The following is a 15210-nucleotide window of genomic DNA, read 5'->3' on the forward strand; positions in this document are numbered from 1 at the left end:
AATGTCCATATTAATGTTCATTCCATCCGCTAATAAAGTATTCAACATTTATATAGAACAATGCATGTGATACTTATTCATTTCATAAAACTCACTATACTTTTAATGAACTACTACATTTTTATTCCCCTGAGTTTGTTCAGTAAACAAACTTCAATAAACAATGTAAAGAGAAAAAGTATCGGGCTGTCATTCATTTCAGCCTTGTGTTACGCCCTCAATTCTCATGAGATATTAGGACTGAATTATGCAATGCCTAACAAGTTCAAAGAGCTAAACATATTGTCAGAACAATTGCTGTAAGTTCTGTATATTCAGAGAAGATGGTATATAATTTTTTATACTTAAAAAGGTCATTAGGGCAGTGAGGCGGTCATTAAGTTATTTGACTCCACCACTGGTTTCTATGCAGCAAATCATTATTGTCAGATCCCCTTAGCTAGAGAATCTAGTATATAGTATGTTCATCATATGGCTACAGTGCCTGCTTTGGCAAATCAGTGACAGAGCAGCCTAGGTTCTAGTGAGGATGTGATTTCAATAGGGAAAATGCAAGTTTCCACGTATGTACCATGGCTGCTTATAAGTGATGGAGATACGTTTTCCTCCTGGGAAATTACGTTTTGTAACTTACAGCAAGTGGTGTTTAACATAGGGATTGGTCGTGCAATCTGCATATTGGTGGATGGTTTCAGGGCTGAGAGTTTGTCTTCACTGAGTGCTGTCAAGTGGATTTGGACTCACTTACAGTGGCCCTGGAAGACAAAGAGTTGCCCTACAGGGTTTCATATATAAATATGATGCTAGAATTTAATCATGACAATACCTAATTTGCAAATTTTTGCAACTTAAGAGTACCAAAGTACCTAGATTACAACCTGGTAGCCTTCCTATTGAAATGCTCGAGTTACTGCAGAGTTAAGGAAAACAGGTAGCCCAAGCTTGCTCATTTCTTTAGAAAGAATGTAGAAGTCGATGCATAAGGTTCACACTTAATATCCTCTTTTACCTTTTGTGTGTACTTTTAAAACCATCTCTTCTTAAAATAATTAAAAATTTAAAAACCCAACATCTTTCATTGCTGTTGTTGAGAATATACACAGCAAAACATACACCAGGTCAATCCTTTCTACGTGTCCCGCCCTGGATCGCTGATTGCATCTTTGAATTGTGCAGCCATTCTCCGCCTCCATGAAGTTGTCCCTTCTCTGTTAACACAAATAGGCAGTCCCCTAATATTTCTATGGAGTTTTCCCAGTTGCTGTTATCGCCTTGATCTTATAGCAATAGTGCTTATGCAAATTGTGCAGATTGATATAAATGAGTGATCAGGCCAGAAGTTCAGAAACAAAGCGAAGGTCTGTCTGTAGTGACACAGCTAGTGGAGAGCCCTCTTATCAACAAAGTACACATCCATCTTATCCTGGTCTCCTATGTCTTTCCACTGCCGTACTGAGAATTCAGTATGGTGTGGGAGTGTGACAAAAGCAGCTAGTTCGAAGGTAGGGAAACTGGGCTCATGTCTTACTCTACTGCTTACTAGCTGGGCCACCTTGATCAAGTGTCATCATCCCTTTGAGTTCCGTTCCTCAGCCAAGCAATAGGAACTCTAGCCATTGAAACAATCCTGCGCATGGATATGAAGAGATTTTGAAGAGAGACAGAGAAAGAGGGAGAAGGTCTAGTAGGTAACTTTGATGTTTGGAAAATGTCTAATCCCCATATAAAAAATCATGTGTAGACCCACAAGTGTGTGGTGGTTGTTACTTTGTAAAGATTCAATGATTACTTGTCAATGTCGACTCTTTGCAACCGTGAGAAGGGATTACTGCAGTTTAGAAGATGGTGAATACTAGACTCCCCTTTAAGAGATTGCAATTTTACAGTGGTTGCGAAGCTGTTGCTTCACTAGGCCAAGAAACCAAACTACAGGTGACCATGAAATAGATTTAAGATGTCTGAGAACCCACAGGCAGGCTAGTGGAGCAAAAAGAAGACCTTGGGCTTTCAGGATGGAGTGAGACTTCTCAGATTCCAGAGAAAATGTATGATTTATATTGGAAGTGTTGTTTCCTATGGCTACTGTGAAAGAACATTACCATAGATTTTTCAACATTGTTCTCATGGATAATTCTGTGGCATTAGATTAACATTGTGTTCAACAATTAACAACATCTATAGATTTTCCTATCACATACATAACATACACCCAGAAAAGGGAATTCTGGCTTAACAATTTACTCCTTAACATGAAATAAATAACTGTATAAATTGCTTGGTTCAATTTAAAAAAATTTAGTGGTTGAAAACACACAGATTTATTCGCTTATGGTTTTAGTGGTCAGAAGTTTGAAAGACTTATAAGGCTAAAATAAAAGAAATCCTTAATATTACACTAACATAAACGAGCATTAAGTACTGCAGTAATGTTCCATTTAAATGAGTCCAAAGACATTTCACCCATGGGTGTTAGGTTTAAAGGGCTTGAGGCATGCAATGATTCATGTCAGGTCTAACATGGCCACCTCCTTGTGACTTCATAGAGCTTCCTCTTCCAGGTGACCTGGCATAATGGATTCTTGGCATCCACTGTTGTTTCTTTTTTTTTTTTTAATCATTTTATTGGGGGCTCATACAATTCTTATCACGATCTATCCATCCATCCATTGTGTCAAGCACATTTGTACATTTGTTGCCATTATTCTCAAAACGTTTGCTTTTTACTTGAACCCTTGATATCAGCTCCTCATTTTTACCCCTCTTTCCCACTCCCACCTCTCTCATGAACCCTTGATAATTTGTAAATTATTATTTTGTCATATCTTACACTCTGACGTCTCCCTCACCCACTTTTCTGTTTTCCATCCCCCAGGGAGGAGGTTATACGTTCATCCTTATAATCGGTTCCCCCTTTCTGTCCCACCTTCCCTCTACCCTCCCAATATCGCCACTCTCACAACTGGTCCTGAAGGGATCATCTCTCCTGGATTCCCTGTGTTTCCAGTTCCTAACTGTACCAATGTACACCCTCTGGTCTAGCCAGATTTGCAAGGTAGAATTGGGATCATGATAGTGGGGGGAGGAAGCATTTAAGAACTAGAGGGAAGTTGTATGTTTTATCGTTGATAACCCTGCACCCTGAATGACTCATCTCCTCCCCATGACCCTTCTGCAAGGGGGTGTCCAGTTGCCTACAGATAGGCTTTGGGTCTCCACTCTGTACTCACCCTCATTTAAAATGAAATGATTTTTTGCTCTTTGATGACTGATATCTGATCCTATCAACACCTCGTGATCATACAAGCTGGTGTGCTTCTTCCATGTGGGCTTTGTTGCTTCTGAGCTACATGACCACTTGTTTATCGTCAAGCCTTTAAGACCCCAGATGCTATATCTATTGATAGCCAGGCACCATGAGCTTTCTTCACCACATTTGCTTGTGCACACATTTGTCTTCAGTCATCATATCAGGAAGGTGAGCACCCACTGATGATTTTTTGTTCTTTGATGCCTGATACCTGGTCCCTTCTACACCTCATGGTCACACAGGCTGCTGTGCTTCTTCCATGTGGGCTTTGTTGCTTCTGAACTACATGGTTGCTTGTTTATCTTCAAGCCTTTAAGACCCTAGATGGTATATATTTTGATAGCCAGTCACCATCAGCTTTCTTCATCACATTTGCTTATGCACACATTTGTCTTCAGTGATAGTGTCGGGAAGGTGTGCATCATGGAATGCCAATTTAATAGAACAAAGTCTTCTTGCATTGAGTAAGTACTTGAGTGGAGGTTCAATGTCCATCTGCTGCCTTAATACCAATCTTATAAATATATGCACATAGATCTATTTCCCCACCATCCTACATAAATATATTTACATATGTACATGCCTGCATTTAGACCTCTATAAATACCCTTTGCCTCTTAGTTCTTTCTTCCATTTCCTTTTACTTTCCTCTTGTCCCACTATCATGCTCAGCCTTCATTTGGGTTTCAGTCATTTCTCTCGGTTACACTGCCCTTGCTGAATCCCTACCAGGCCTCTCACACCCTCCTTGTCCCTAATTTTGGATCACTTGTTGCTCCCTTGTCCCTGGGTTGGTCAACACCACCTCCTTTCCCCCACTTCCCCCTCTCCCATGTCCCCCTGGAACCATCGGTCCCATTGATTTCTCCTCCAGATTGTTCATCCAGCCTATCTTATCTAGATAGATCTGCAGAGATAATAATATGCACCAATAAACAAGGCATAGCAAGACAAAGTGACAACAGAGAACACAACGATGACAACAAAAAAGAAAACCAATGACCCAGAGAAGAATTAATAATTAAAAAGAAAAATTTAAAAAAAGAAAGAAAAACCTGTAAATAGATCCAGGTCTGATTTTCGACCTCTAGGCATGTCCTCCAGTTAACTCTGATAGGGTGCCACGCTCTGGCCCCAAAGCACTGTGTTTTGCTTTGGTTTTGTTTTTAATTCTTTTTTTTTTTACCCTAACCCTAAGCACTGCGTTTCTTAATCTTTCTCATTCTCCTTAGTGATTCGGCAAAGAGCAGGTGCTTTTGCTTCTTTATAGTGCCAGCTAGCCCTTTGCTCAATATTAGCTGGCTGGGTGGGCTGAGTGGTACAAAGATTACTCTAGTTTCTCCATTTCTGCCACAATTTGCCATCACCCACCCCTTGATGATTCTTCATTGTTGTGATTACTTCGTAGGAGAGCTGTGCCAAGTAAATGAGATAATACATGAGAAGTATTTGATAACCTGCACTTGCAGGTCACCTAATTGGTGCTTTCAGGGGATGGTGAGATACACCTGGCGGTCACCTATGGACAAACTGTCTGTGGACTGGAGAGCAATATGACCCGCAGTCCTTCTTGGATCCTCCTGGATCTTAAAAAAAAAAGAGCTTGCTTTCAGTTTCTCTTCTTTTCATCCTGAGGTGGGGATGGCCATGGGCTTGATCAGGAGCAAGTAATGTGAAGCTAGTTTAAATGGTGCCAATAAATGTCGTCAATATACCCCCAGAGGAAGTCAGGCTGTTATTCAGGAAGAATTAGCTATAGATATTTGTTTGTTTTTTCACCAAGAAATGGTTCGGTTTAATCCACAGATTTATCTAGATTTTGTAATGTCTTCTCTTTGAAACAATTAATGACTGTAATTAGATGGTGAGAGGAGCTAAACCATCAATAGAAGGATGTGACTTGGCTTCATGAGAACAAATTCATCTGTCTGCAGCAGCTGAAGGATCCTAAGGCAACATCATGAAATGATTAAGAATTTAATGTTTAAAATTCTCACCTATTGAAAAAAAACACAAAAAATGATTTGATGGAACTTGAAAATTTCTCTAACTCAAGTTTGATCTGTTAGGATCGAAGAAACAGGGACCAACCCACTGCCAACATGTTGATTTCAATTCAAATCCACCTTGAGGAGGACAGAGTTGAACTCCCTACCATTTCCAAGACTGAATCTTCATGAACACAGACGGCCTCATCATTTTCCCGTGATACAGCACGTGAGTTTGAACCAAGTCTTGCAATTGGTAGTTTAATGCAGAACTCCTGGAAAATAGGGAAGGAAATAAAATCCCAATACTCCCTCTAGGAAAAATACAGGAAGCACAGAAAATAAAATGGAACAATAACAACAATAAAAAAGTAGCAGTCTCAAATACTTGAACTGATTTCAACTGAGATTTGTTTTTTCTCTAATGAATTCAAATTCAGAATGTGCATCTTATAAAGATGTAGCAGCTCCCAATGAAATGGAGAACAATAACAACTCCAGATATGTATGTATATAAATCAAAGGCTGGTAATTCACCATTATGTTTTAAATACACAAAGTAAGTGAAAAATTTCATTTTACGTATTAAGGCCTATTTATATCTATGCAGAGTCATATGTAGCTGTATACTATAAGATACACATAATCCAATTACACTTTCTCTCCAAAATGCAGTGCACATTTTTCCCTATTCTGTGCCATGTCGAAATGGGATGAATCCCATATGGAATTGCTCACCACAGTTTACCCGGTAAACACAATTAAACCCTGTATAGCTTGCTGAGTGCACGTTGGTGCATGGAATGCTTCCCAGTGAATCCACAAGGTCAATGGTACAAATCCACCAAGTACACTGCACGATTTGCCTTCTCAGAAACCCTCCGGGGGTCACAATGACTTGATGGCAAGAAGTGATGGTTTGGGTCCCGAACTTTAAAAAATGCAGCCTGAGCTTATGCAGATGAATCAAACAAAGCCATTAAAACATTGTACTGATGAGGAAACTTCTTAAACCAAATACTTCAGATGACATGTATCAATATTAAAGACATCATCATTAGTTTGCTTTTTGCCTATAGATACAAAAAATAATACAACATATGTCTGTTGGAATAAATAAGTTTGAGTCCATTCTGGACTTTGTTAATAAAAAAAAAAAAACTCCCTCTACTCTTTACAAAGAAAAACAAAAATTATTAGTACATTCACATTTCCTGGTCCTAATGGCAGGCTTAAAGAACTGGGACTTCGCCGATTCTGCCAAAGATCCAATTATATGACTAGGTTGGCAATGAGATTTATGGAGATTTGTTTAACCCCCCAAAAGCCCTGCAATCAACCATTTGAAAAAAAAGACATGGAAAGAGATGTTCTCCTATCACAGCATCACAGGGCAATGTTAGGCTTCCACTCCCGTGGGAAGCACAGAGTCCTGCCTTTGACTTGTGTGCCAGGGGCAGTCAAGTCATTAATGGTGCTGAGGGCATTAAGCCGTGTGTTTGTGCTGATAGCCAACCCAGCAGGGGAGCGAGCGATTGCCTAACTAGGTACTCAGCTTACGCTCAGCACATGGGCACCCCAGATTCTTTGAACATTCCAGTGCTTTGCTCAGGCCCCCAAAATACCAAACTGAGTGTATCATCAATTATTGTTCATCACTAGGCACAGATACAATAAGTGGATTTGCTTCTGTCAGTTTTCTTTTAACAGGAAAACACACGGAACAGGAAAAAAATGTGGAACACAAGTCTTCTTGGAATATTCCCCCCAGCGTCTCTCTGAGGTCAGCCTGAGATTTGGAAAGATGGCTAAACCAGGTGCACTGTGAATGTGATGAGCCACAGGAAGGGGATGGTGCTGGTCAGAGGCTCTCCTGTGGCTTTGTTGGCAGCGCCGCACCAAGACCGCTCTGGAGTCAGGCCATCTTTGCGCCGAGGGAACATTTTCCTTTCTCACTCTCCCAGTCTCTGTCCCTCCCCAGGTGCCTCCTTCTCCCCCTCCTCTGTCAGTGGCACTGCAAGGTTCCCTGAGAGTGCCTTCTCGGCCTGCCTCCAGACAGGAAGTGCATCTGCTTTGGTGGCCCCGCCCACGCTCCACCTTCTTGGTGATGGCTTTCAGCCTGATCCTTTATGACATGTTACAAACAACTGAAAATTGAGCGAGGATGCAGGGAGATGATTAATTTCAGCATTGTTTTTAGACAAAAGAAAACCACTCCTGACTTTTTAAAATAACAAGATAAGGTATTTTTAGACCATCAAGAATACAATAGCTGAGAAATGTATGTTTTCCATATATAATCAAAAATCATTTCTGGATACACAGGCAGTCTTTGATTTAGGATGGATTTGAGTTACCATGAACCCCACCTACCAGCCCTCATTTATTGGTTGAAATATGCCATGTCGCAGCACGGAAATTGCTGATACCATCATATTTTTGAGTTTATAGGTCATGTTTTCAACCTACAATGACAAAGATTGGATTTAGAAAGATACTGAAAAACAAAAATAAAACAACAAATCCACACTCACTGCCCTTGAGTCAATGCTGAATCATACTGACCATAAAGGACAAAGTAGAATTTCCCTGTGGGTTTCTGAAATGGTAAATACTTCTGGGAGTAGAAAGCTGGTCTTCTCTCACGGATATTAAAGGACAATCTAAACAAGGTCTTGACCTCCATCTGTAGGGTCATTGGCATAGTGCCCCATAGTAAATTAGGGACCATTTGCCATTGTTCTTGTTAAAAACAATAGTTAATAAGAGGAGATAATGTGAAGCCAGATAACAGAGTGAATAAAAGAAATCCAGGCTTAGGCCAGAGATATGTAATTCATTAACAATGAGATTTGGGGGGATTTTGTTAATTCCTAATACTTTGCTTATCTTCTAGGTAATATCTTCTCAGTGTGATTTTTATTTGTTTTATTTTATAAAATCCCCTTTTGCTCTTTAACAGGGCAGTGATAAGACAAACACACAAAATAATTATCCAGATGAGGGAGACCATCAGCATGAGGCCTTCATGGTGTCCAAAGTAGTCCTGACCATGTAGCTAATTATAGAAAATGGAAGACAAAATTGTCACCAGGTCCTAATTGGTGGCAGATCAATTCATCATGGTGGCAGGCTGGTGTACAGAATCAGGAAAGGGACTGGTATTGGGATCCATGAATTGTCATAGTTTTCTGGGTCATTTTAAATGATAATAAAAATATCTACCAATCAAATAATATAGTTGCAGAGCACTACAGAATATATCCTTTCTCTGCTGTTTAAGCATCAGGCTAGCAGTCACCGAGGCATTCACGTACACAGACACCCAGACCTCAGCAAGGACGCACACTTTCAAGTCATATCTGGCATTTGATAAAATAACTCCCTTTTTTTTTTAAAGTAGGACTTATGGAGAATCCAATTACATTGAAAAATCAAATAAATAGGAAATATCAAATCTTTATTCTTTCCTTTTTGGACTTTGCCGACATAATGATGTAAACTTTGTACAATAAGCCAATATCTGAGATGGTGTCTAGTTAGTCTCTATTTTTGGATCTCCATCTCTGAACTGTTGTTAATACCTGGAAACTAATTGAATAATAAGGACTCACTTTGCATTATCCATGAATGCTTATTAAATAGATTTGACTGTGCATTCTATACATAAAATGGTCTTCAAATTACTATAGTGGTGACTCATTTTTTTAGTTACTGTAGATGAATGTCTTAAAATCAGCCTCTCCATTCTATGATGCTCACCTTCCTGACACAATCACTGAAGACAAAACTGGTGAATAAGCAAATGTGGTGAATAAAGCTGATTGTGCCCGGCTATCAAAGCATCTGGGGTCTTAAAGGCTTGAAGGTAAACAAGCAGCCATCTAGCTCAGAAGCAACAAAGCCCACATGGAAGAAGCACACCAGCCTATGTGATCAAGAGGTGCCAAAGGGATCAGTTATCAGGCATCATCAGAACAAAAAATCATATCATTGTGTGCTCACCTCCCTGATACAATCACTGAAGACAAATGGGTGTATAAGAAAATGTGGTGAAGAAAGCTGATGGTGCCCAGCTATCAAAAGATACAGTGTCTGGGGTCTTAAAGGTTTGAAGGTAAAAATTCAGCCATCTAGTTCAGAAGCAACAAAGCCCACATGGAAGTAGCGCACCAGCCTGTGCGATCACAAGCTGTCGACAGGATGAGGTATCAGGCACCATCAGAACAAAAAATCATATCATAGTGAATGAGGAGGGGAATGCAGAGTGGAGACCAAAAGCCCATTTGTAGGCCACTGGACATCCCCTTACAGAAGGGTCTTGGGGAGGAGACGAGCCAGTCAGGGTATGATGTAGGAATGATGAAACATACAACTTTCCTCTAGTTCCTAAATGCTTCTTCCCCCACCAATAACATGATCCTAATTCTACCTTACAAATATGGCTAGACAAGAGGATGCACACTGATACAGATAGGAACTGGAGACACAGGGAATCCAGGGTGGATGATCCCTTCAGGACCAGTGGTGTGAGTAGTGATACTGGGAGGGAGAAGAGAGGGTGGGTTGGAAAGGGGGAACCAATTACAAGGATCTACATATTACCTCCTCTCTGGGGTACGGACAACAGAAAAGTGGGTGAAGGGAGATGTCGGACAAGGCAAGATATGACAAAATAATAATTTATAAATGATCAAGGCTTCATGAGGGAGTGGGGAACGGGGAGGGAGGGAGAAAAATGAGGAGCTGATGCCAGGGGCTTAGTTGGAGAGCAAATGTTTTGAGAATGATGAGGGTAATGAATGTACCAATGTACTTTACACAATTGATGCATGTATGGATTGTGATAAGAGTTGTATGAGACCCTAATAAAATGATATTAAAAAATCAGCCTCTCACCATATGTGCCACTCTGGAGCACTCTGGATGCACTTCTTCCAAGACAGATTTGTCTGTTCTCTTGGCAGTCCGTGGTTCTTCCCGTATTCTTCAATAGCATCATCATTCAAATGTATTGATCCTTCTTTGGTCTTCCTCATTCAATATTCCACTTTCACATGCATATGAGGCAATTGGAAACACCATGACTTGGGTTAGGCCAAGAGGAATTCCAGAACCCTACATTGTGTTCTCAAGAAACTTGTACATGGATCAAGAGGCAGTTGTGTGGAAAGAAAAAGGGACTTCGGCACGATTTAAAATCAGGAAAGGTGTGAGACAGGGCTGGATCCTCACCATGCTTGTTCAATCTGAGCAGCTCGTCAGAGACTCTTGCTCATTTGAAGAAGACTGGGGGATTACTTATTAACAACCTGCGATATGCAGATGACAAAATCTTGCCTGCTGACTGTGAGGAAGGCTCGAAGAACTTCCTCCTGGAGATCGAAGATTGCCGCCATCAGTACGGCTGATGACCCCATGAAAAGAAGACAAAAATCCTCACAACTGGGCCAGTTGATCAAAGATTGCCGCCATCAGAATGGCTGATGACCCCGTGAAAAGAAGACAAAAATCCTCACAACTGGACCAGTTGATGACATCATAGTAAATGGAGACAAGATTGAAGTTGTCAAATATTAATTGTGCTTGGATTCATAATTAATGCTCAGGGAAGGAGCAGTCAAGAGAGCAAAAGATGCCTTGCATTAGGTAACTGCTTCACAAGACTTCTTTAGAGTATAGAAAGGCCAGGTTGTTACTTCGAGGACTAAGATATGCCCGACCCAAGTCACATTACCTTTGATTGCCTCACAGCACATCATTAGTGATAGATAATATATGCAGTGTTACAGTTGTAATTTGCTGATGTCATATCTGTATGTTTGTATGTCATGTTTTCAACCACTGAAGACCAATCAAATTTCTACGGTACTGATAATAGAAGATAATGGGGGTGGGTACTCAGCTTACTTCAGAACTAACACTGGAGTCGTCAGGATGGATTCTCATTGTACTAAGTATCTAATAGGTTCCAATGAAAGAAGAGCTAATGTGATGATGGTATATGCCATTGTGGTTCACTCATTGGTGGGGAAGAATTTACCAAATCAGTAAAGTGGTGACCAAGGAAAATAACCGCTGCTAGTTTATAATTGGCAGAAAGTTCTATGCTGAAAAATGCATTCTATGCATTCAACAGTGGCTTTGGGTTTACTCGTCTAACAGTAATTTATATAATGTTTAGAACACATAGGGTAGAAGTTATGGCTTTCCACTTCTGTCAACAGTTACATTCTTGAAAACCAGAGGGGCAGCTCTCTCCTGTCCTGCAGTGTCACTGTGAGTCAGCATGGCCTTGATGGCAGGGAGCTAGTACACATGGATAACGGTTACATGTGAGTGCTGCCATTTTCCTGCAGATTCCAATCATTTTAAATTCCTGTCTACGTCATCATCCTAGTAGTTAATATTTATTCAGCACTTACTATATTCGAGGCATTATTGTAGCCACTGTGTAACATTATTTTGTAACATCTCAATAAAGAAGGTAGCTATCATTCTCCTTTTACAGGTGTAGAACTAGATGTAGAACATTTAAATCACTTGCCACCATCATCGGGTCAATGAAGTGGGAGAACTAACCCAGTTTTTGCCTGGGTCTGAAGCTTGTGTCTGAGTCTGGTCCTTCATCTTGGTTTAGTTGTATGTAAACCTAAAGACATTTCCCAGATATTAGGCTGTGGGAGGTGGAATTTGAGTGTCTGTCATTGACATAGGGTCTTGCTAGAAAATCTACTTGCTAGAAAATCTATAATACTTTTATAATACATAGGGGGATTAAATATTTGTGAACAAAGTCTGCTTCTTCAATTTCATTTCTAAACAAACTTTTATGAAACCTTCTCCTATTTATTTACTTAAGTGTTCCACTTCCTCTTGTGAACTGCAGACTACTTGAGGCAGAGTAAAGTGTTATTCAGATGCATCTCACATCTGGCAAGATGACTAACAGTGTTAGGTACTCTCGAGTTTTCTTTGAAAGTAATATGCTAGGAATTGTTGTTAGATGCCACAGAGATGGTTTCTGCCTCACAGAGATCCTATACACAACATAACTAAACATCGCACCATCCTCACAATTGTTCTTATGTTTGAGCCCATTGTTGCAGCCATTGTATCAGCCCATCTTGTCCAGGGGGCTTTCCCTTGTTGGCTTCCCCTCTACTTTACCAAGCATGATGTCATTCTCCAGGGAGCAGTCTTTTCTGATAACATGTCCAAAGTAGGTGAGACAGACTATCCCCATCTTTGCACCATAATTCAAATGCATCTATTTTTCTTCGGTCTTCCTTAGTCAAAATCCAACTTTCACATGCATGTGAGTCGATTGAAAATACCATAGATTGCATCAAGCACACCTTAGTCTTCAAAGTAACCTCCTTGCTTCTCAACAATTTAAAGAGGTCTTGTGCAGCAGACTGACCCAATGCAAACATCCTTTGATCTCTTGACTTGAGCATTAACTGCAGATCCAAGCAAGACAAAATCCTTGACCATTCAACTGTTTCTCCATTTACCATGAAGTTACCTATTGATCCAGTGGGGAAATTTTTCAAGTCCTCGTAACTTTTAGTAAGCAAGATTGTGTCCACTGTATATCATAGGCTGTTAATGAGCCATCCTCCAATCCTGACGCCATACTTTGTTTCATATAAACCAACTTCTCTGATTATTTGCTCAGCATACAGACTAAATAAGTATGGTGAGAGGATCCAACCCTGACACATCCCTCTCCTGATTTTGAAACTTGCAGTATTTCCTTGTTCTCTTCCCACAAGTGCCTCTTGATACATGTACATATTTTGCACGAATGCAATTATTTTTCAAGGTTATCATAGTTTATTATGATATACAGAGTTGAATGCCTTAGCATAGTCAATAAAACACAAATAAACATCTTTGTGCTATTCTCTTCTTTCAGCCAAGATTCATCTCACTTCAGCAATGATATTCCATGTTCCATGTACTCCTCTGAATCCAGCATGATCCTATCAATGTACTTTTTGCAACTATGTTCAGCAAAACTTTACTTACATGTGATATTAATGATATTGTTCTATAACTCAAACAGTCTGTTGGATTACATTTATTTGTAATGGGTACAACTATGAATCTTTCAGTTAGTTGGATGTGTGGCTCTCTTCCAAACATCATGCATCAAATCTGTTTTTGATATGGTCGTAAAATTCAGCTGGGACATAGTCAGGGTAATACTTTGGGTCCCATGGACTTTTAATTTTCTTCAGCTTCAACCCGAAATGACGTATGAGCAGTTGATGATCTATTCCACAGCCCACCCATGGCTTACTTTTAACAGAGAAGTGGTATGCCACCAGTACATAAGGTGTTGAACCCAACACATCCCTCTCCTGATTTTGAAACTTGCAGTATTTCCTTCTTCTCTTCCCACAAGTGCCTCTTGATACATGTACATATTTTGCATGAATGCAATTATTTTTCAAGGTTATCATAGTTTATTATTATATACACAGTTGAGTGCCTTAGCATAGTCAATAAAACATTGACTATGTTTTCTCTCTAGTTATGGACATCACATAAATCCCAATCGTGGATGGACCTAGATTAACCTGAAGTTTTATGTAAGCTAAAGACATATAAAGATACACAACACTAAGCTAAATAATGTAGCTTAGTAACTGCTCATCTCCCTTCAGGAAAATGCCTCTAACTAGGAAGGACGACTCTGGAACATAAATAGATACACAACAGTAAGTTATTTTAAGGTTCTTTTGAAGTTAAGCCCAGAAATGGACAGGGAGTGGATTTCAATAGAACTAATCAGCCTTTTATAGAATGCATTCAAATTTTCATCTGATAAGACGCTGAGCCATCCCTTGCTTTTAAATGTTTCCAAGAAAATTACAGAACAAAGTAACTGATGACTTTGCTAAGTAAAACCTGTTAGTCTTTTGAAGGAAACGGTGGTAAATTAGTGCAAAGAATGGCATGAATATATAATTCTGACTTCAGGTTTGTCAAGACCTCTAAAACAAGTGTGATATGAGAATATTTTCCTCTCCTATACATGAAATACATTTTGAATCATGAATTTAGAAATACAATCTCACTTTCAGATGAGAAACTGAAGGTTTACGCAGTTCAAATACCTTGCCCAAGGACACACAATTATTGCCAAAATTTGCTCAACTATTCATACTTTGTAGAATTCCTTGTGCTTCTTTCCATACCATGTCAATGATAAGATTATGGAAATTGGCTTGGAAGAAGTGTCTGACAACCTCTTCTTTCACAAGGGGGAGAGGAAATTGCCATCAGCATCAGCTTCCCAAGGCTGATTCCTGAGGCAGAAGTCAGATATGCCTCCATCCTCCAACCTTCTTATCAATTCAGACATCAGACATCCATCCCAAGGCCTCTGTTCCTGTATCAGTTTCCAAAATTCACTTCATTGGCCTCAGAGAACTCACAGACCATACTCACAATTATGGGGCTCATCGGGGAAGGTTAACAGGTTACAATTTAGGATCAGGAATATTGAGGATACAGTTATTTGGTTAAGACAGTTTCTTCTCAGCCTTCTCAACCAGGCATGCCCTTTCTAGTACTTGACCTCTCAACCACATGGCCCTGTCATCTGCCCCATACGGGCAACGATAGAACTTTTTAGTGCTTCCATTAAAACTTTATATAAAAGTTAAGTGCACATCAAGAAAGCATCCCAACCCAGTGCGGCCCAAGCCCACAAGTCCAACATGAACCCATTAACCCATATGTCCAACACCAATCCACAAAACACACACTATGATGCCGACTACAGGAGGAAAGCCAAGTTAGTGAATGTGTAAACATCTCAGCGCTGGCAGGGGTCTCCACACGGCTGCTCCAGCACCCAGGGCTGCATCGGGGTAGGTCCATGTGGCTTCTCCTTGGGGA

This window comes from Echinops telfairi, unplaced genomic scaffold (genome assembly GCF_000313985.2).
Source record: "Echinops telfairi isolate 266 unplaced genomic scaffold, ASM31398v2 ScPeMD7_3;HRSCAF=10, whole genome shotgun sequence".
In the NCBI taxonomy this organism is placed as follows: domain Eukaryota; kingdom Metazoa; phylum Chordata; class Mammalia; order Afrosoricida; family Tenrecidae; genus Echinops; species Echinops telfairi.